General features: G+C 43.7%; 1 protein-coding gene and 1 pseudogene across 1 annotated transcript in view; one reads left to right on the top strand and one right to left on the bottom strand.

Annotated features, from left to right (window-relative positions):
* The window catches only part of LOC134873733 (splicing regulator ARVCF-like), a 116,538-nt gene that overhangs the window by 73,861 nt on the left and 20,599 nt on the right, over nucleotides 1–22,078 (top strand).
* Nucleotides 8,163–21,274, bottom strand: LOC134873248 (zinc finger BED domain-containing protein 5-like; annotated as a pseudogene).

Here is a 22,078-nt window from a genome sequence, read left to right as displayed (position 1 = left end):
TAGAAAGTAAACAAGCATATTCCCAAAATGTCTAAACCTTCTAATGAAAGAAGTTGTTAATTCCAACATCAATTGGAGAATATTTATATAGGTTATGAATCATGATATAGTAAACTTGACTGAAAAGAGGTCAGATCAGGGGAGACACTCAAGAAGTTGATGAATATGCAAAGAGTGTTACTGTGAACAAAGTTTGTGACAAGCTGATGAGAGGAAAGGAAATTACGCATACAAATAGGAGTAAATGGAAGATTTATGATAAATAAACTACAAGCCATGAGATGTAAGAACAGTTTTCCTGGCTGAACATACACTAGAGCTTCATACAGAAGAGAGTACATTACTAACTAGATGAGGATGCATGTGTTCAGCTAATCTAGTCATTTATATCCCTTTCAAATCAATCAGGACATTGATTCTTAAATAAAAAAAATCCAATAAGAAGACCTGCTTATTGGTTTGGTTTAGTTACAATGTAAAGATTGGTATAAATAGCGTGGAAAATCTGCTCTTATGGTGGTTTTTCTTTGCCGTATTCAGAAAATAATAACCATCTCCTGAGTCCTGCGCCATACCGGTGTTCTTCTCCGGCTTATTTACATTCAGTATATAATAAGGATTGTAGTCAAACATGGCCAACTCACGACTTGGAGGTTTGAGAAGTGCAGGTTTTCCTCCAGACTGCAAGTGTGTGTGTGTGTGTGTGTGTGTGTGTGTGTGTGTGTGTGTGTGTGTGTGTGTGTGTGTGTGTGTGTGTGTGTGTGTGTGTGTGTGTGTGTGTGTGTGTGTGTGTGTGTGTGTGTGTGTGTGTGTGTGTGTGTGTGTGTGTGAGGGATACCTTCCTATGTGTGAAGGTGTGTTTGTGCATCTCTTCATCCGTCTAGAGGAGCCTGTGGAATTTGCCTGCACTTGTCAAACATCCTGATGTGGTATTTACCCATCAGCCCCTTCATCAAGTGGCAGCCATCCAAAGTCAATACCACTTCCTGTTTGACTGGTAATTATCCACATTAGCACGGCAAAGTGAGCGCTCATTAAACGCTATCACAATTAATTGCCGTTCTTTTTCCAAGTTAAGCCGATTTTGCCCTTTTTTTCTTCTCATTAAATCACTCCTAAAGTAAAAGGGAAGGCAGATGAGCTCCAAGGATGATAATTAATATTTTCCACTCGCTGGGTTTCCGTGGGTGAAAGCCAAGCTTGGCATGCTGTGACGGTGCATCTATAGCGGTTGCAATTGTGCTGCGATTACGCGACACAATGTACTCACAACACCTTTTGGAGTTTTGCAAATCAATTATGGTTATAGGACTAAATGTCAGATGAAATGTGTGTGTGGGTTCACGTTGGAGAGACAGACAAATCACACGTGACATTTATTAGCTGCTGCACACAGGCCAATATCAAGCAGGGCACGGATAAGCAGCTTAATCACTGCAGCGAAAACAGGTTTACTTTAAAGAACGTTCTCATTTTCAGGAAACATGGAAGGTGACAGCGAGGCCGTTAAAGTAATTGGGGTGCCTTGTTGTTTGTTTGTCTATGAAAATGAATGTGTGTGTGTGTGCTCAGGCACGTACTGATCCCCCCGCCACCGGCACATCTCCTGGTCATCTGTGTTGAGAGAGATAAAGAGGATCTCTCATTCAGGGGGGAGATAAGTAAGGGAGATAGGGGGGGGGGATTACATGTGTATCCCGCTCCTGATCTGATGTCAGGCAGAGGGAGGTCAACACCGTGGGTAGTGATTAATCTGTGTGTGTGTGTGTGTGTGTGTGTGTGTGTGTGTGTGTGTGTGTGTGTGTGTGTGTGTGTGTGTGTGTGTGTGTGTGTGTGTGTGTGTGTGTGTGTGTGTGTGTGTGTGTGTGTGTGTGTGTGTGTGTGTGTGTGTGTGTGTGTGTGTGTGTGTGTGTGTGTGTGTGTGGAACAGGAAGATACAAAGTAAAAGCCTTGTTGGTATTTGAGGTTTCACATAAGTTTTTTTGACAGTTTGATACATGGAGGTTTAAGCTGGTGGTTTAAAGGTTTTGAAAATCAATTTTGGTGTTCCTTTTTTTTTATATCTAGACAGAGAAACTGGCTGTTAAAGAGGCCCTGTTATGTTTTGGGGATTTGTCCTATTCCTGTAGTGTGTTATACAGGTGTTAGTGCATGTAAACGGTCTGCACAAGGCTTTATTTTGAATTCTGTAACATAATGACATCGATGCTTGACACTCACGCTTCTGTTGGCTAGCGCTCCAACACATTGTACGTGACATTCTGAGGGGCGGGACATCTCTGAGCGGTTGACCAATCACAACAGAGCCGGCCAGCTAACCAATCAGAGCAGACTGGGCTCTGGTTTCAGACAGAGGGGGGAAAAGAGGTGCTGCAGCACAGGCAGTCTGAGAAAAATAAAGAGCTTTTTGAACATTAAAGCATGGAGACATGTCCAGAGTAGAGACACAAAGTACAAATATGAACCTGAAGATAAGCAGAATATGGCCCCTTTAACACAACAGCAGACACGGTGAGGTAAGAAATCATGTTCCTGACTAATGTGAATCCAATATTCATCCTTGTAAATGTTGTGTTTCAGTTAAGTATTGATATATTCTCACTTGTTGTAATTTGTCCTCTTAGTTGATTATGTGACCACTTTGTCCACCCTAATTGATTAAGTGAGTTATTTTGTCCGTGCAGCAGGAAGGGGATCTAAACATGCACCGGCAGAGACGCCCGTTATTCACAGAGGCTGACAAAGAGCAAGTAACAAAAGCAATCAAGAAGACGCATTTCAACTAAGACCCGGTGAGAGCGGAAGCCCCTGAGATGAGAAAACATTCTCCCAGCAGTTAATTGAAAGCGCTGCGTAAACCATTAGATAGCAGAGAGGTCAGGTGAGGGGGGGGGAGGCGTGATGAGGAGTGTGCGCACTTCTGCCGCTGGACGTTAAACAGGGGGCTCAGCAAAAAGTGAAATATTTCCACTGAACTGAGGGGAAGGTTGAGAGAATACAGAAACAGCTGGCTATCGAAGAGGAGGTAATTAGCCTCTACGCAGCGCTCACCCTCTTCTTTCAATGAGCTCCAGCAACCAAAGTGGAAATGCATACTTTGATTGAATAGATGCATATCCAGACATACGGAAGAGGGTTTCTGCCACATGTGAATTTCTTTTATTGGGATCTGACTTAAAGTAACCAACATTTTTTCAAAAATGGAAGATAGAATCGGAGGATGAAACCCTCTTTATTAGTCACATACATGCACACAGCACAGCACACACAGTGAAATTGGTCCTCTGCATTTAACCCATCCTAGTACTAGGAGCAGTGGGCAGCTATTGTGCAGCACCCGGGGAGCAATGGGGAGGGGGGATTGGAGGTGTCCGGTGCCTTGCTCAAGGGCACCACAGCAGGGCCTAGGAGGTGAACTGGGACCTCTCCAAGTAGCAGTCCACTTTCCTTATTTCAAGTCTGTTCGGGGACTTGAACCGGCGACCCTACGATTCCCAGTCCAAGCCCCTACTGACTGAGCCACTGCTGGAAATAGTTCTTGGGCAGCACATCAACTGTAACTGTCATGGCCTATAGGGGAAGTTTAGTTTCCACCTTGTATTTATACACACACACACACACACACACACACACAAACACACACACACACACACACACACACACATACACATACACATGCAGTGGTCCAACAGATCTGAACAAAGCTGTTGTGACATTTAAAGGGAAGCTTAGACGGCTAGGCTAATTAGCCACAACAACTTCATAAGTTGCAATGAGAGCTGGACGCTTATCTGATCAATCAAATGAACAAAGACAAAAGGAGAGAGAAATGTGAGGGAGGTGTCTTTCTGTCTTTGGAGAATATGTTCTACAGGATGCCAAAAACTGATTACGTGTTCAATTTCAGGCCAAAAAAGATGTAGCGTCTGAGTACACACAGCACAAGCACATATCGTAGGTGCACATGCATCAAAGACCAAGTCCCGACAGACTGAGCCACTGCCACCCTACTACACATTTTAGATTAAACCTAAATTAAAATCCCAATAAAACATATTATCCACGATGATAACAGTACTTTTATTATACTAATATTCAAAAGGTAAAGCTCCAAGTGGACATCTTTTTTAGTCTCATTTATATTCTATTTAATATTCCGTTCCTTACACACTTAATGTGTATAAATAATATCCTGCTTTATACTTATGTAATGTACAATGCCTTGTCTTCATTTTGCTGCAACGCAAACATTTCCCACATTGGGATCAATAAAGGACTTATCTTATCTCATGCGTGGGCAGATGAAAACATTCATATCACATGCACGCTTCAACCCTAAACGGGCCTGAAAAGTGTGTTACAATGCTCTGTAAATCCATAGTGAGTGCGACTCAACAAGAAAAGCTGCGTACGTTATCAATTAGATATCCACATCAGTGAACTCCCGTTTACCTCTACACAACAAGTGTATTTCTCATATGAGGAAATAATTATAAACTCTTTGGATGAGCACTGTTTCCTCTCGCGGAGCTCTTCCCCACCCCCCATGATGCATCTTGTTGTCGGACTGCTTGTAGTTTTCAGAGAGGCTGATTGATCACAGCTGCATGAGGAGCTGCTGATTAGTCATATTTGTCAACAAGGGCCGATCTGACTAAGCATTAAAGGCATTGTGCTTGACTTTACCCTCTCTCTCCCTCTCTCACCTATTCTCATTCCTCTTGCTCTCCGCCACTTCAGTGCTCTCTCCATCCCCGTGAGATTTATTGCGCTCCCGTTCGCCTCGCACACTCCGAGCGATTGATAAAACAGCAGCGTTTACCAAGATGACAATTGTGTTACGCGCCTCACTACTTTGTCTTGCAAGCTGAGCGTTTAATTTGTGGAGAGGTCTTTGCCGTGACAAACAACAATAGTGCGAAGCTTTTATGTGTTGCATTGTATAACACCTTTTGATATCATCCCACTGGAGATCTGCACTCGCAGCATAATGAACACTGACTGCTATCGGAGTTATCTCTGAAGCGCCTCCGCTCTTGAAGTCTGAAAAGTCATGGGCTGAATTGAATTAAGTAAAACGGAGCTACGCTTTCATTGTTTGTGTCTGCTGTTGAGGAGGAGAAATACTTCACTTAATGGCTGTGTGGCATGAATCTCATTCTTCTTATCCTCACTGCAATATCTCAAAAAACCGACTGGCCCAAAGGCTCGATGAACATCCCTCCGCAGCGAGCAAATTTGTTCAAACGGACACATTTTCCTAAGATAAAGTGTCATTAAATCTTCTTCAGAGTAGCACAACTCCAATGGGAGGGACATCTTGGCCTCTACTCCCCAAGTTAAAGATGAATATAATGAACAATGTTCTCTCCATTCCGAGTTTCCAAATGCTTTTTCCTTTTTACGGCTATAGAATTCAACACCTAGATAGTGAACGCTGAGCTTTCACTGTGGGGGAATCACTACCCTTTTGTCCTGAATAAACACTCCCTCCTTTACCTCATCATCCTCACTTCCTGCCGTCACATTTCACAGTGAAGTGAAACCTCAAATGACGACAGCTACCTCGTAAACACCTGCACCCAATACAAAGCACACAAACAAAAAGGCATGCATACAATCATGTAACACTCGGACATTCACACACACTTTCTCACTATCAGCTGCTCCACACCAGGGTTGGATCCAGACTGTCTGGCACCCTACATTTCTCTTTCTCTCTCTTCAGTCATTACATTTCCCTCAGTATGACACCTTCCTTATGCCAAATATACAGTGTGTTGTATCGCCTCCGCTTGTCTTTCTGCTGGATGCCGTCATGTCCAAAGCAAAGTCCTCTAAGAAAAGGAGGCCGGAGCATCACGGGGTGTGAGGAGCGACTAACTGGTCTCACATTTCTGTTCCATTTTTGGTGTAACCTTCAAATGTAAAGGCAAAGCTAAACGGGATACAAACAAACAAAAGTAGAAGTTTTGCATCTCAAGAGGCTTCCTTGTTAAATAAAGGAAAAATAAATACAAACATAAACCTAGAACATCAGAAAGAAGCATTTTCCCCTGGAGTTACCTCCTTAAATTGTTTGAATTCAAGTTCCCTGCTCTGAATAACTTTCACAGGAGAGCCCGAAGTGGCAGCAGGAGATAATTAAAGCCTTTTAGTCAAGGCACAACTGTTATATTATCCTATTGATACTCACTCCATATGTTTTGGAAAGCCATCTGATATCAAATAGGAATCATGCATTTCAGCCAGATGTTGAACATTTGTGAATCCATCCATTGTTTGAAGTAGTCTCAACTCAATTCAACTGTGTGAAGCACGTCAGTAAGCAGCCTGCTGTGGGGGTAGAACAAGGGGTAATGACGTGTGAACGCAAAGAAGTGAATGTAAAGCATTAATCAAAACCGGATCAGTCGCTGTTAAAAGCACAATGACCTTCGTGAACACTGATATAGTGCAACCGGTGGCCGACCGGTTCCTAATTTGATGAGTTATTTTTGGATGCTGTCTGCTAGCTAGCTGAAATCAGAGACACACAAATAGAGCTAAGCTAGCGAGCTAGTTCAGGCTCAACTTGAGCTACGATGATACGAATACAAGTGACATGCCTTACCCCTCCTACCACCAACCAAACACACTCTCCGTAATCTGGTGCAAATGCAAGATTGGCTATCTCTCCCTCTGTCTCACCAATGCTGCTGCACCACTATTACTTTTCTGCCCCCCTACGACCACCAGAGAAGTTATTACATCTTTACTCCTCAATAGTCTATGTCAGTGTTTCTCAAACTTTTTCAGACCAAGGACCACTTAAGCAATAAAAAAATACTCACGGACCACCTAACTCCCCCAATATCCCAAAACAAGATTCAAGATTTATTAATCCTGAGGGAAATTGAGGTGCAACAGTTCAATACAAAGAAGGAAGGAGAAATATACACTAAATATAACTAAATATACACCAAATATAACTAAATATAAACTAGAATAAATACAATAGGCCTGCTTACTACTCCAACAGTATATTACAAATTACAGCCTAATAATAACAGCTTTATGTGACCTTCTCTATATCGCTCTTTCACACATTAAATCAACAATACAAATACAACTACGGATTCTACAAGCAGTTCGTTCACATGCGATTTAATCGGTAAATGCTGATAGATTTTACACATCATATGAAACATAGACTACATTTATTACTGAGTTTATGTCCGAGCGAACAGAGAGATACTCAAAATGCACCGCATTTAGTACGACACAAACTTCTGCTGTGTATTTTCAAAAATAAAATACAGTAAAACTATGGTTGCAGGCCCAAGTTTAACAAGAATTTAACAATAAACACAAAGTAATTATTTACACTGTTACATTTACAAATAGCATTGTTTACTCACTCATACACTGCGTGTCTCTGTTGCTACCTAATGGGAGGAATGGTCCTGCTTGTGCTGAGACATCAGTGAAACAATGTCTGGATCCAAACTGGAGAGTTTTTGTCTCATATCACAGTCCACATTGATCCTGTTACGCTGCTTTGTTTTCAGACCAACAAGTGTAGAAAAACCAACTTCACAGTTGTAGGTGGTTGGAAACGGCATCAACAGTTTCAGAGCAGCGTCAGCCAGCTCTGGGTGCTCAGGCTGGACGTGGACCCAAAAGTCCGTCAAGCTTTTCTCTCTGAAAGTCGTCCTCAGTGTCCCATCAGATGCGATGTCCACAAGGCTGTCAACCTGTCTTGATGGGAGCTTGGAACTGACGTGTTCGATGTGCGTTTTGTCCCCAAATGGATTCCTGATCCACTCATAGCCTGCATCTAGTTCTGGGAAATATCTTCCCAGCTGAAAGTGAAGGCCTTGCAGATGTTCCTTGAAGGCTGCAACTGTGCCGCCGTCCAGCTCTTCATCTGCAGCGAGGAGAAAATCCACAAGCGTGGGAAAACAGTCAAACTCCTGGCAATCCAGACGGACACACCACAATTCCACCTTGAGGCGTGCAGCTTTAATTTTGTCCTGCACATTGAAGGCGGTGACGGCTTTTCCCTGCAGCGCTAAGTTCAAAGCATTGAGTGCGCTAAAGACATCGACCAGGTATGCCAATTTTGAGAGCCACTGGAAATCATGCAGTCTGTCATACAGTTCATCAGTATGATGCAAGAATAACATCACCTCATCTCGCAGTTCAAATAGACGGGTGAGAACTTTCCCACGCGACAGCCAGCGAACTTCAGTATGGAAAAGCAGTTTTGTGTGTTCACTTCCCATTTCATCACACAGAGCTTTAAAAAGACGTGTGTTCAGTGCTTTGGTTTTTATTGTATTAACAATTTTCACAGACTCGTCCAGTACTGATTTGAGGCATGGTGGCATTTTTTTCACAGCCAGCTGTTCTCTGTGAATGCAACAGTGTGTTGCTGTGGCGCAAGGTGCAACTGCGCGTACGCGCGCTGCCAGTCCCTTGTGTTTCCCAGTCATTGCAGTTGCACCATCTGTGCAAATACCAACACATCGTGTCCAGTCGATATTATTCTGCAGGATGTAATCGTTGACTGAGTCAAAAATGGCTTCCCCTGTGGTGTTGGTCGGCAGGGAACGACAAAACAGAAATTCATCCTGCACACCGCCATCATAAATGTACCTTACAAAACACAGCAGATTCGCCTCATTCACGATATCAGTTGACTGGTCCAGTTGCAGTGTGAAAAACTGGCTTTGGCGTAAACGTGTGATCAGCTGATCTTTCACATTTTCGGCCATGGCTGTTATTCGCCGCTGGACAGTATCATTGGAGAGGGGGACCCTGTTCATTTCGTTGCTTGCTTTCTCGTTATTAGCCATAACCTTGGCGAGCTGGTTTGACTAAATTCTCACCTATCGAATGAGGTTTCCCTGTTTTTGCAATGAGAAGGGATACCCTGTATGATGCCTCTGTAGCCTTCGCATTTTCCCCCTTTCGCAAAAAAATGTGAGGGCGCCTTCATCATGTGTTTTTTAAGTTCATCAAGTTTTCTCTCAAACAATGCTAAAGGTTTCCCGATGTAATCCTTGTGTTTGCTCTCAAAATGATACTTGAGCTTGGCGGGTTTCATAGCCTTGTTAGCCAACGTCTCGTAGCACAAACCACAGTGTGGATTGGGATCTTCTTCATCTCCAGTCCAGAACAATCCGAATTTTATGTAGTCGCTGTGATATTTTCTCTTCACTTCAGCGCTGGACTTTCCGCGATCAAGCCGAGTTTCACAGCTTTCAGCCGGGTGGTGGTTAGACGGGGAACTGCTCTCCTGGGACTCAGTAACGCACACAAAATCACTTGTCGCTGCTGCTGAACCACTTGTAGTTGCTGGATCTCCTGCATCAGGACGATGCACCTTGACTGTCACGTCAGATTTGTAATTTAATTTTCTTTTAACTGACCCTGTCTTTAGCCATCGATCCATCTTGTCAGTTGACAGCTCAAATTGACCGCGCAAATCATTTATGACGTAAGATCGTAACCTAGCTACGCTACATCTATGCTACACTCTATACTAGTCATTTTAAGACCGTTTGAGAAACACTTTAAAGTTATAATATATTCATTTCAAATGTGACATTTTACCAAAATACTCACAGACCACTAGGGGTCACTCACGGACCACCAGTGGTCCGCGGACCACTCTTTGAGAAAGACTGGTCTATGTCTATATATCCAAGCGGAGTGATGAGGCCGGAGCGTAGATGCCAAACTCAAGTACAAAGCAGCTTTGAACAAACATACCCAATGTGTCTGTGACTGGAAGTGTAAAATAGGTGAAGTAAATTGGGTAACGTCTGGATATGGAGCTTAATCAGCCTACCACAGCTTGCCAATGGCTCTGTGATCCTATGCTACGATCAAATGTGCGATAGACGCAGGTGTCATTTGCATAAGTGTTGGAAATATCACTTGTAAAGCTTTCCTCTTATACCTACATATCACTTGAAGTAACTAAGCATATTTTTCCCACCCGGGGCTAATGGTGATGACATAGCTTTCATCACAAACTTTTTGACAGAACCTTATTCATCTGGGATCAGAGCATGCCAGCAGTGTGGATGCATGCATTGATTGTGTACTGTATGCAAAGTGTTTAAAGCCCCAGATGCTAAACAGTTCAACATCTCACCTTAAAATCAAAGTGCATCCCGCCTCGTCAGCCGGCCCCTGCTGAACCTGACACCCCTCACACGCCAATCACCGTCCCTCCTTTGATGTTGATAATAAAAAGTACACAGAATAGGGAGGTAATTATGTGGATCGCCGGCGGCTCGCAGCTGACCTACTAGCTACTGCACCCAACCCCTTCCACTCACCACCATCCTCTCATGAGCCGTTTCACACAGGCCGTGATGAAAAGGAGCGATAATAAGGCGAGGAGGAGTGAAAAACAAATGAAGGGAGTGGAGGTTTATTTAAGTGGGACCATCTTGTGTTTTGTTGGAAATACAAAGAGGTTTGCATAATTACGCTATTCCTCTGAGGTCTGGTTGAGGGGGGCTGCGCTGCACATCATTAGTGGAATGAAGTCCTGGCAGATTAGTATGTGTGTGTTGATGCATAGCGGCATTTACCCACCTGTGTTTGGCAAAGGATACTTGTGGGCCTTTCATTCCCAGCACTTCCTCTGTGGCAGTGCATAAGCTTGACAGCACTTCCACCCACTGTGATACCTCTCAAGTTGTTTAAACTTTCGTACCCCGTTAAAGCTCGCTGCCCCCAGATCAATGTGCCTCCTCCTACGTGGCTCTGCGGGAATCTAAAAAGTGTTGGGAATCCACGGTAGCCGGAAACATCAGGCTCTTCCGATGGTCACCCGCCTGCCTTATCCCCCAGCAGTCGAAGCAAAATGATAATTATGCAACAACAACAATCCGAGGAAAGTAGGAGGAAGCTCGGTGATATTTACTTGCCAATTGGGCCCAGTTTGAGGCGGCTCCCTGTTTCTGCGAGAGACGCTTTAATCTAATTAAAAGCAGAGTAATGGCGTGCTGACTGCCATCGCTGGAGATACAACACAGGCTCAGTGAGGGGGGAGAGAAAAATTACCCCCTCCTGAATTTGCCACTTTCCTGTTCCTGGTAAACACTAGATGAGGTATTGGTCGTAAAGAGTCTAGACTGTTGTAAACAGGAGCGCCTAAATGCACCCTGAAGATTGTTGTCCTTGTAAACAATCGAAGGAGAGGGTCAGCTGGAGCGGAGGAAGGTTTAGCCCTGGCAGGCGTCCAATACAACTCCACTGACGTTTTACTCTCAGCATTAAACCAGGCAGTTACATCTGGCGAGCTTTAGATTATATTTTAGGGATTTAAATGGTGTTTTGTGTCCTCCTTGTTTTCCAGTAGAGATGTTAAATATAATAAAGGTAGTATTTGAAGGTAGTGACTTTTCCCCTGTTTATTCTCGGTAAGCTGTCTCTGCCGTCTGACCAGACATCTGACCCCATCTTCATATTCCTGGACTCATTATACCCTTTCTGAACAGAGATATTGTTTTCTGGCATCACTTTAGCATTTTACAGGGAAAATCCACATCAGACAAAACCCTGGATACCAACATAGAGAACTAAACTATAAGTCCTACTTCAACAAACACTCCTTATTGTTGCATTGCATATTGTTTTTCGTTAAGTTCAACAGGTCCTCCTCCCTTCAAAAACTATGTTGTTATTGCAGTGAAAACCACCTCCTTCAAACAGTTGTATTAATTCCATTTTTGGGCGGAATCAACTTTTCGGGGACATCTTGGTAATTTACACGTCTAATTTACACGATAGAGCTTGAACGCACCATATGGTAACTTTATCTCAACCACTGTTTAATGGCTGTTAGCAGCTAACGCTAGCTAGCTTTTTCTCCCGCTTATTTTAACACAGCTTTGTTGTTCAAGGAGAAAAATAGGACCTTGATGCATCAAAAGTTTGCTTTCTGCATTCCCCTGAAAAATTCCTATGTAGCCCTGATGTTACCTGAAGTACTTTAGAAAAACAAATCACATGGCATTAACTTTGTACCTAAGTTCTCGTAACATCCCATTCAGGCCATTACGTAGCAGAGCGGAAAGGTCAATGCTTTAACAACAACAACCATGAAGGAGAAGTGTAGAACCGGAGGAATATGTAAGCTTCTATTTGTGAGAGAGAGAGAACAGTGAGTGGGAAGAGGGCACATGAAACACTCTTTTTGTGGAGGGGGTTTTGAGCGTCCACAGCCAGTCTTATCTGTCTGGTCTATAATCAAAAGTGTTTGGGATTTTAATGTGTGTTTGATTTGACGATGGGTTAATTTAAGCTGGCGGGGGCAACAAATCTCATCCTCACAGCTATTCATTTGACTCTAATAAGCACAGACACAAACACACATCTAAATCCTAATTCATACAGCTGTCCATGAACACAGTCACACACACACACACACACACACACACACACACACACACACACACACACACACACACACACACACACACACACTGAAGTAATTCACAGACATAAAAGACATGCCCTTTCCCATCAGGCTGCTATTATCTTGCTATTAGAGGTGTTGTTGTTTGTCAGGGTGCTGCAGAGAGATAATATTACCTGAGAAAGTTGACCACGCTATTCTCTATCTGTGTGTGTGTGGGGGGGAAGCATATAGACCTCCGAGGCGAGAGTTAATCCAGAGTATCCATCACACTTTAGCGTGCAATTTCACAAGGGGGGGGGGGGGGGGGGGGGCAGGCGAGTCTGCAGGGAGCATTAAATGAGAGATGGGCGATGACACCAAACCAGACACAGGAAATCCGTCCACCGTCAGACAGCATCACTGCCGCCATCACACATCCAGAGGCAGTCTTCAGCCGGAGACAGAGGTGCATTCTGGGTTAGCTAGATGACGTTCAAGATGTTTGTTTTTTCCCGTTTAAATATTTATGAGTAAAGGTGAAATACAGCCGACAACCAAACCAAATTAGAGATATTTTCTCTCGCCCTTTTATGCTTTTTGGGGTTTTCCCTTTCCTGTAGTGTGTTGTTTAGGTTTCTGTGCATGTAAATGGTCTGCAAAGGCTAAAATCCCAAAGTAACCCTATCCCCGCCCTAAGCGCCTCCATTGGACTCCTTTGTATTCTTCCATAACAAAATGACATCACTATGTTACACTGGCACTTCTATTGGCTAGCGCTCCAACACATTGTACGTGATAGGTTAAGGGGCGGGACATCTCTAAGGTGTTGACCAATCACAACAGAGCCGGTCAGCTAACCAATCAGAGCAGACTGGGCTCTGGTTTCAGACAGAGGGTGAAAAGAGGAGCTGCAGCACAGGCAGTATGAGAAAAATAAAGAGCTTTTTGAACTTTAAAGCATGGAGACATGTCCCAGGAGAGGTATAAAATACAAAAAAGGAGCATAATATGCCGTCTTTAAACATAAATGCTTAGCAACTCCCTACCTTTTCATATTCTCTGAGTTGATGATAACCTTTGCCCCCCCCTCTCCTGCTTGCAAAATGACAAAAACAGCCAGAGAGTATAAGTGAAATCATTACAAATAAACATGGGGGAAAGCTTTTAGACCAATATCGAGTGCAACTAAACCAAAATGACCTCCACAACACAACAAATCCCCAGCCTGACACAAACCCTCGACTTTAATGGCAGGTGAATCACTGAGGAAAATAAATGTGGTTGTCATAAGTCATTCCCAATGGCGGTATATGACATATTGTTGAGGGCTGGCTGTACACTACGCACAGTGCATGGTTCAGAGAGGTTTGCCAAAGCATTGGCCCAACCGCGGCCCTTTATCAATCACCCTTAGTTACAGTTGAAACACCTGTCAGGCTTTCCAATCTCACTTGGCACGGTTTACAATGATAGCTGAGGCATATTTTACACTTTTCTCAGCACCGTGTCTCTTCTAAGCTACACATTTGCATCATTTTTCCATTAAAACTTTATTTGGTAGTGACAATCTCACCACATATCTACCCCAAAAATGAAGAAACAGACCTCAGTGTAACTCCAGTATATGTCTGTGTGTGTCAAAGCATTATTCCTTTCCATCATCTGGACTGCAACCCCTTCAACCCCCCCTCCATCCCACATCTGCTTCACTCTGTCTTCACCCTTCGTCCCAGCCACTGCCATATCTCTATTAACCCCCCCTCACACACACACACACACACACACACACACACATCACAGGATTATCTAGGCTTATTCCCGAAGGCTGGACACCCGACCTCTAAACCCCCCCCCATCCCAAACTCCATCATTTAGCTTGAAACTGCATCAGTGTTTTCTTCTGGAAGATTGTAGACGGCTTATATTTATTTATATATCCTTCTATTTCTGTCTTGTTGCCCTGACGATGATCCATGCATGTCTGCGGAATATTTCCCCGACAGCTGTCCCATCCAACATCCAACATCTACAGCTCCAATCCACTCAACCCCCCCTAATCCTTCAAATTGCTCCCTTTCCTCTCCCTCACATACTATATTACTCCTTCCTGGTCACCTTCTTCTTTTTCCTCTCCCTCTTATTCTCCAATTCCTCTCAAAGCACAGCACCGTCCTGACATCCCAAACTTATTTTCCCAGCCTTTTCGAGGCTCAGGTGAGCGACAAAACAGGAAATAGGAAGGACTTTCTACTTCACTCCACTTCCCCCCCACACAGCTTTCTCTCTCCGGGCTCCCTGTCTTCTCTTAATCTCTTCCTCCCCTACCTGTTTCTCCCCCTCTCTCTTGCTGCTGCTGCCTGAGTTTCTCGTTTTGTCTGGCTGAGGACGTGACTTGCCTGGGTAAAGAGAGCCCGCACTCAACGTCATACAAACGGATAAACACACACACACACACACACACACACACACACTCTGAAGCACCTAAAGAAGGTGCTAAACACAAACTTAAAACAGAGCAGGACTCGGATGCTAATTGCAGCCCTCAGGCTAACGTGTTGGCTAGTATTCCTGGGAATTGTGGGTAATAAAAGTCTTAAGCTACTTCGATTGGCTGTGCATCAGGCCGCTGCAACACGCAGATTAAAGAAAGAGCAGTTTTGTTGCTTGTTTTTTTCCTGCCGCTTGTCAAACTGTCTCACATGAACGCCGGATGAACTGATCCATCAGTGGCGGCGGAGATGGGGTTTCCATAGCAACCCCCTGAACTACCAGTCGTGCGCCACTCTTTTCATCTCCACAGATATTGTCTACATCAATAGGTAGGGCAGTTTTAGGCTTTGTCGGCTGCGCTTTGTGTCCGTGGCAAAGATCTCGGAGGTTATAGGAGGGATGCAGGACGTGAGGAAAACAGAGGAAAAGTGGACGGAGACAGAAAAGAAGAAAGAGGTTGATTTGAAACGGAAAAAATAATGTCCTTATTAAAGCAACGGGGTCCTCTGTATCCGTCCTCCATCTGCAGCCAGCTTAATGTGTGTGTTTGTATTCGTGCAGCTTCATGCCATGAGTGTGTAAGCAAGGCTCTTAAGATGCATTCATAATATTTGGGATGTAAGGTAGCAGTGGAAAGGATGTGTCTATGACATGTGTGGTTGGTTAAATCATTTTCATCTCAATGCTAGAATCACCAGAACTGGATTGCATTCAGCACGGGCTTACAAGGCCACAGAATGGGTTATTATTTGCTCTTCTATTTTTACTGTTATTTCCTTCTTTCCAAGCAGACTGCATTGGTGCAAGTGTTCACTCGAGACATGAAAACCAATCTAGGAAGTGGAGTAACAGATCAACACAATTTAAGGAGGCTTAGACGTTAAATAAACACTGTGAGGTGCTTCATAGTGCTCTGAACAGGATCCTAAATCTCTTGAGAGTTACTTAATATGATCTTTAATGGCAGCAACATGTAGGTACATAGAAGGATTACTGCGGTTACATTACAAAGTAATCTTGCTGGATGAATTGTTCAGTTTTCTCAATCATCTATATCATTGTTTTGAAACAGCCCCAATTCGGCAAAAACAGCAAAACAGAAAGAGTAGCCTCTCTTTCTTAAAATGCACTTAGTTGTGTTAAGGTAAAAAAGTACTGTGCATTAGGGGTGGGAATCACCAGGGTCCCCACGATACGATCCTATCCCGATACGTAAGTATAGTATTGCGATTCTACAATATGTTAAGTGTTGCGACATGGCGCATTCCTGATTTCTTTCTCCGCTGACTCCATCGTTGTTTTGACTGACTTCCTGCCAATCCCAGTGACTTTAACCATGGCCATGACCGCTCAAGAAAAAAGCTCAGCACCATCCAGTGGGTTGAAGAAGCAGTTGTTACCAAACACTCGAATTTGGATTTGCAATATTAACAGTTTGTATAATAACATATCAATACTATGCTGTGTCGATTATTTCCCCCACCCCTACTGTGCATGGCCAAAGTAGGTTCTTACTTACTCTTAATGTAGTGTTAAATTACCTTGATCAGCATAGATTGCCAGACTTGAGGCCTGATTGTTTGCATTTTACATGTATTTTTGCTTTTCAGAAAACTTGAATAACATGACTTGGAAATGTTTTCCAGTTGTAATTATATCCTGTATGTTGACACAACTCGTAGTTCTATAATTTAAGACAGAAACTGGATAGTCAGTGCGGTTTTAACATGTCATAATTCAGATTTATACCAAATTGATAAACACGTCTTGTGAAATGTCATCCATCTTTCCTCTCCCTGGTATTATGTCTAACTAAAAGCACCTGGATCGATGACATGAAGCTTCTACCTGTGCCAAACATGGTGGAAGTAGCTTGTGTTTCAGTGTAAACCAGAGAACGTTTACCTCTCTGTGCAGCTGTGAGCACAAACAGGCCATCTGTACTATTTGTCAAACATGTCTAAACATTGGGCGATATTACATTTAAAAGACATTTGTTGAATCGAGGCAAATTGTTATGAAAAGCCTTTTTAATACTCCACACAACCGGAGAAGTGACATGTTTTGTCAATATGTTCTTCATCCGAGGGGGAAATAATATCTCCGCCTGACAGAGATTCTAATATAAAGTAACACCTGCACCTCAGGCCCTGGAACACTATTACATTAGCAGGAGGAACATTGGAAACAAACAACCGGAGCATTACCGCTGTTGATCCACCGAGAGGCCGTATGGCTGCCAGGCACATTCTTGAGCGAGGACCAGAAAACCTATTACACCCAGAGCTCAGGAGTGAGAGACCCCCTGACTCTGTGCTTCTGTCTACAGTTCAGAGGTGGTAGCGGGAGGGAGGGATGGAGCGTTTCCAAATCGACTTTCTTTAAAGAAGTGCTTGGACATTTCAGTGTCAGTTTGTCAGCGTGTTTTTTTTTTGCTTTGAAGGGTCCTCTTTGGACTAAAAACCCACAGCAGGACTTCATTGGAGTCTCTGCTCAGGGAAGAGGAAGCACTCCCCTGTCGCTGCTTAAAAGGGCCCCCATCGTGCCGAATGGTAGAAACCAGCTTTCATTGACCATACTTTTGGAAGTGTTGGAGCCGGACCCCCGCTTTGAAATGAAAATGATGGAGGGGCAGAAGGGTTTGTGATGCGTCCAGCAATATCCCCCCCCCATCTCTGTCCTCTCCCTCCCTCATTACACTGGGACATATTTGTGGCCCAGAGCTGATGGGTATCTGTCCAAGAGATGGGCCCTTTGCCATCTTCTGGCTCTCTCTTTGTCAACATCCAACACACTGAGGCCAAACCACTCTGTGGGTATGCTAATGTGTGACGCCCCGGGGCTGCCCATAGAGATGCCAATCGGCGGTAGGGGCCAACTGGGTGAGGAGGGGAGAATATTAAGCTCTGACTCCTGAACCCTGTCAGTCTGAAAGGGGTGACTGGGGGGTGAACGGCCTTTTCAGCCTGGCTCTGCTCTCTGTCGGGAGGTCTCTGGAGGGATGGGGAATGTGAGCCTCCATCACATGTTCTCTCCACGGTTGAGGAAGAGGACACTTGCATGTTTTTAATCAGCTGAACCACACATGTTGAATTTGCAAAAAGTGCGTTTTGACAATGGTTTGCCACAAAGGAAATCACACCAGAGTAGCAAGAGTAGGGGACAAAGGATTAGAAAGTCAAATTAGTGTACCTTTTTGTTATTTGAACCCAGCATTAACATGCATCTCGTATCAGGTCCTGATTAAATTCACGCCCTGACATTAAGATGCTTCTCCGGAATACAAATGGAGTCACAAAGCATCTCAACTCCTCTAGTAAAACTTCCAGATACATTAATACCGTTTAAAATTGACAATGCATATTAGTCGTACACATCCCCAAAGATATGCCATACATTCTTAACAAGTATGCTACCTAAAGAGATTTTTTGGCATGCATTCCTCAAGTGACACACTTCACAAACATATTATGGTCTGGGGATGTACTTCAAAGCTTGTTTAGGTATGTCATTTTTTACTTTAGTGTCTCTCCTGGGACATGTCTCCAAGCTTTAATGTTCAAAAAGCTCTTTATGTTTCTCAGACTGCCTGTGCTGCAGCACCTCTTATCACCCTCTGTCTGAAACCAGAGCCCAGTCTGCTCTGATTGGTTAGCTGGCCGACTTAGTTGTGATTGGTCAACCGCTTAGAGATGTCCCACCCCTTAGCCTATCACTTACAATGTGTTGGAGTATGGATAGAAAGTGTTAAACACACTACAGGAAAGAGAAAACCCCCAAAAAGCCAAATAGAGACCCTTTAACCCCATATCTAATTATCTACCATGCATTGGAATCCCAACAGTGTCTATAAATCCATCCATTGGGCGCTTTTACTAGATTTGTTCAATTGAACATCAGCACTATTCTCCAAAACTTCATGACTCAAAAGTGCGAGTCACGTCCCACGGCCCCGTGAACCCTGCGAATTACCGTGTTTTGTTTACGTGGCTCCATCGCTCACCTTTTTGCTTTTTAATGAACCGGAGAGACCATCATTATACCGGTGCCACTATATATTTTTAATGATGTGCTGATATAGCCATCGCCCCGCTGTGGCACTGCCCCGCGAAAAAAGTCGTCATTAGCTCTGTAGCACTTCCTCGTGTGGCCTCGTACACAAAGACACTCTTACATAAAGCAGGGGGCCGGCAGGGTTAAATGTGCATGAGTTTCAGATGTGGAATGAGACTGGAGACTCGAGACTCGAGGCTTTCCCACTGGAATGGCCTGATTTATTTATGCATGTGTTCCATGGGGGGGATGGGGGGGGGAATGTGACCCTGTGGTCAGCGTGGGCCCTGTGAGTATTTCTGCTCTCTGTTTCCGAACCAGTCTTTCATTTCCCTGTTGGGACAGACTGAATACAGCTTATCGCTTCCACAGTACTGGACATCACAAGCATTTCAATTAAGAGGTCAGAGGCGGGGTTTTACAATATTCCTGTCAACGTAGAAGAGCAACAAACTCAAAAGAATGACTTCTGTTGACAGTTTTTGTTTTACATCTGCAACTAGGGGAGCACAATTTCATAAAAAAATATTAGTAAAGAATCAGAAACAGGTTTATTGCCAAGTAGTTTTACACATATGAGGAATAAAAAGGAGAGATAAAAAGTAAGACAAACAACAAAAACACAAAGTAAATGAGAATTATTATATGATTATTTATGATATTGCAAATTCCCTTTGATTTACGATGTGAGAGCCGAGGATCATTTTGAAACATTCACTTTGAAACATGATTTCCCCCGTGAAATGTTAAAGTGAGGCCAGAAAACAATATCTCTGTTGGTCAGAAACGGAGTAATGAGTCCCGGAATATGAAGATGGGGTCAGATGTCTGGTCAGACGTCAGGGACAGCTTACAGAGAATAAATAGGGGATGGATGTCTGGTGGGTCTGCCGGTGGACGAGTGGCAGGCAGCAGGCTGACACTGAGACTGAGATTTCTGATCCTTTCTTTCACTCCCTTTCTTCTGGAGAGGAAGTAAAGAAAACAGAACTCTGGATTTATGTGTTGTGTGAGGTACAATGTGCAGCTTTAAGACATGAAGACACTATTATTTTCCACTTTGCTTTAATGCAGGATTTTCACCAGAAAGTGGGCGGGCCTTAATTTTGTCCGGAAATGACCGTAGCCCCTCATGCTATATTTTGTTAATTAAGTCTAGGGAATCCCGGTCTTCTCACAACGCCTCACATATTTTGCTCCAAATATTGCACTTACTGCAATTTAAATTATTGTGCAACCCTGTCTGCCACCCTCCTTATCTCCCTCCATCTCTCTCCTGCTCTCTCTCAGCTCTACAGTGTGATGTGTAGAAAGTGATACCCCGCATGTCTCTCTGATTTAATGGAAACTCCGTGTGAGGAACACAGCAGTGAATAAATGGTGGTGGTGCAGCGCTGGTGTAGAGGCCGGAAGAGGCGCCTTGTAGGCAGACTGGATCGATGAGCATCACTTTTTTGACATGCCTGGGAGAGGGCTCCGTGTGTGTGTGTATTTATGTGTGTGTGTGTGTGTGCACAGAAGTGTGTATCCAGACAACTATCCTACAACAAGACAGATGTAGAATAGTGAGAATTGAGTCAGTGAGTGTGAAAGAAGAGTCTTTCTTATATCCACACACATGTATGAGTGCGTGTGTCCCCTTCTCGCCCATCAGTTAACCCATTAGCAGCATTATCATTTAGCAGCCTGTCACACAGCTGCAGTGAGTCGATAGTAAAGCCACTTGAACCTAATTAATGCTACAGCTCCTCACTGAGCATCCCTCAATCACTTCATCCTAACTTTGTTTCTAACCCAGTTTTCACACGCCACAAAGCCCCTGTTCTTGAGGACCCGGGCACTAATTGAGCTTTGCATCAGTTTCAGGAGTTGTCGCCGTCTTCCTCCCCCTCCCCCCTCCTCCCCTCTCACCTCATTTAGCGAGGAACTGAGATCCCACGAGCATTTTGTACATCGACTGAGCCCATTTGTGTGTGTTTGTGTGTGTGTAGTGGCAAAGCCGGGGGTCCCTCAGCAGGGGGGCTTGTAAGGAGGCCACGGTTGTGTGTGATGTTTGCCACGCTAACACGCAAGCAGGGGAAACACACACACTGCGCCGAGCACACTGGTAGGCAGACTTCGTTATAGATCACTCTATTTTATCATCGAGCCGGACGTTGACAGTGCTGGAACGTGACACTGCTCACTACTGACTAGTAACTATATTTTTTAAGGTCATTTTGTAATCAGATACCCTCTTTTTGATGCAAAACATCTGAAGCTCACATGGTAGAGCTGGTGGCCGATGGACCTAGGTTTGAAGCCGCCCTGGACCATTTGCCACATGTCGTCCGCTATGACACTGTATCAATACTGTCTTATCAAAACATGTGATCAACTCGCATATTATCATCCGTCATACTTAATATTTTCGTTATATGTTCGTACTATTGATATGAGGCTAGGGGAGCGGGTGCAAATTAATTTTCATTTGTCTTTACGAGCCACCCCCTTTAGCATTTGATGCTTTGTTAATTCCAGGATTTGTGTCCATGTTTAAACAGATTCAAAGGCATTTAAATGGATATCGAAGAATAAGATCTTAATTGCAATTTTAAGGTCTTTAATAAATACATTTAAGACTTGAATTGCTACAAAATGTTATGAATTTAAGGATTTTATTTATCTGTTTTTGAAAAAATCCCAAAAATGATCATTTCTCTTTTGTTTTCAAATAATATTCCAAATAATGTGCCGAGTGGCCATAAATAAGTCTTTAAACCTCCTGTCTTAAGCCTTAGGAACCCTGTAGTGCAAAGATACTGATTAAAGCTCCTTTAAATACATTTTCCTAACATACAGCATTTAATTCAGGGGTCTATCTCCTATAGTAAACATATTTCAAGTATGCGTACTTTAACTTCACTGTTAGGTAAAGGATCAGAGTAGTTGTTATAAAGTAAGAACACAAGCATAGACTCCATACAACATCCATACTGCATTAATCTCATCATGTTTTCTGTCCGTCACAGAATATAGGGCTGCGGTTCGCCCTGAGCATAGCCAAGGTCGCGTCACACTGACAGCTCGTCTCCCCTATGAATTGTAATCCAGCCTAACAAACTGACGACTAACGGGACAAAGTGTAGC

The sequence above is a fragment of the Eleginops maclovinus genome, chromosome 12 (assembly GCF_036324505.1).
Source record: "Eleginops maclovinus isolate JMC-PN-2008 ecotype Puerto Natales chromosome 12, JC_Emac_rtc_rv5, whole genome shotgun sequence".
Taxonomy (NCBI): Eukaryota; Metazoa; Chordata; class Actinopteri; order Perciformes; family Eleginopidae; genus Eleginops; species Eleginops maclovinus.
The sequence above is the reverse complement of the archived record's forward strand: the minus strand, read 5'-3'. Positions and strand labels throughout refer to the sequence as shown.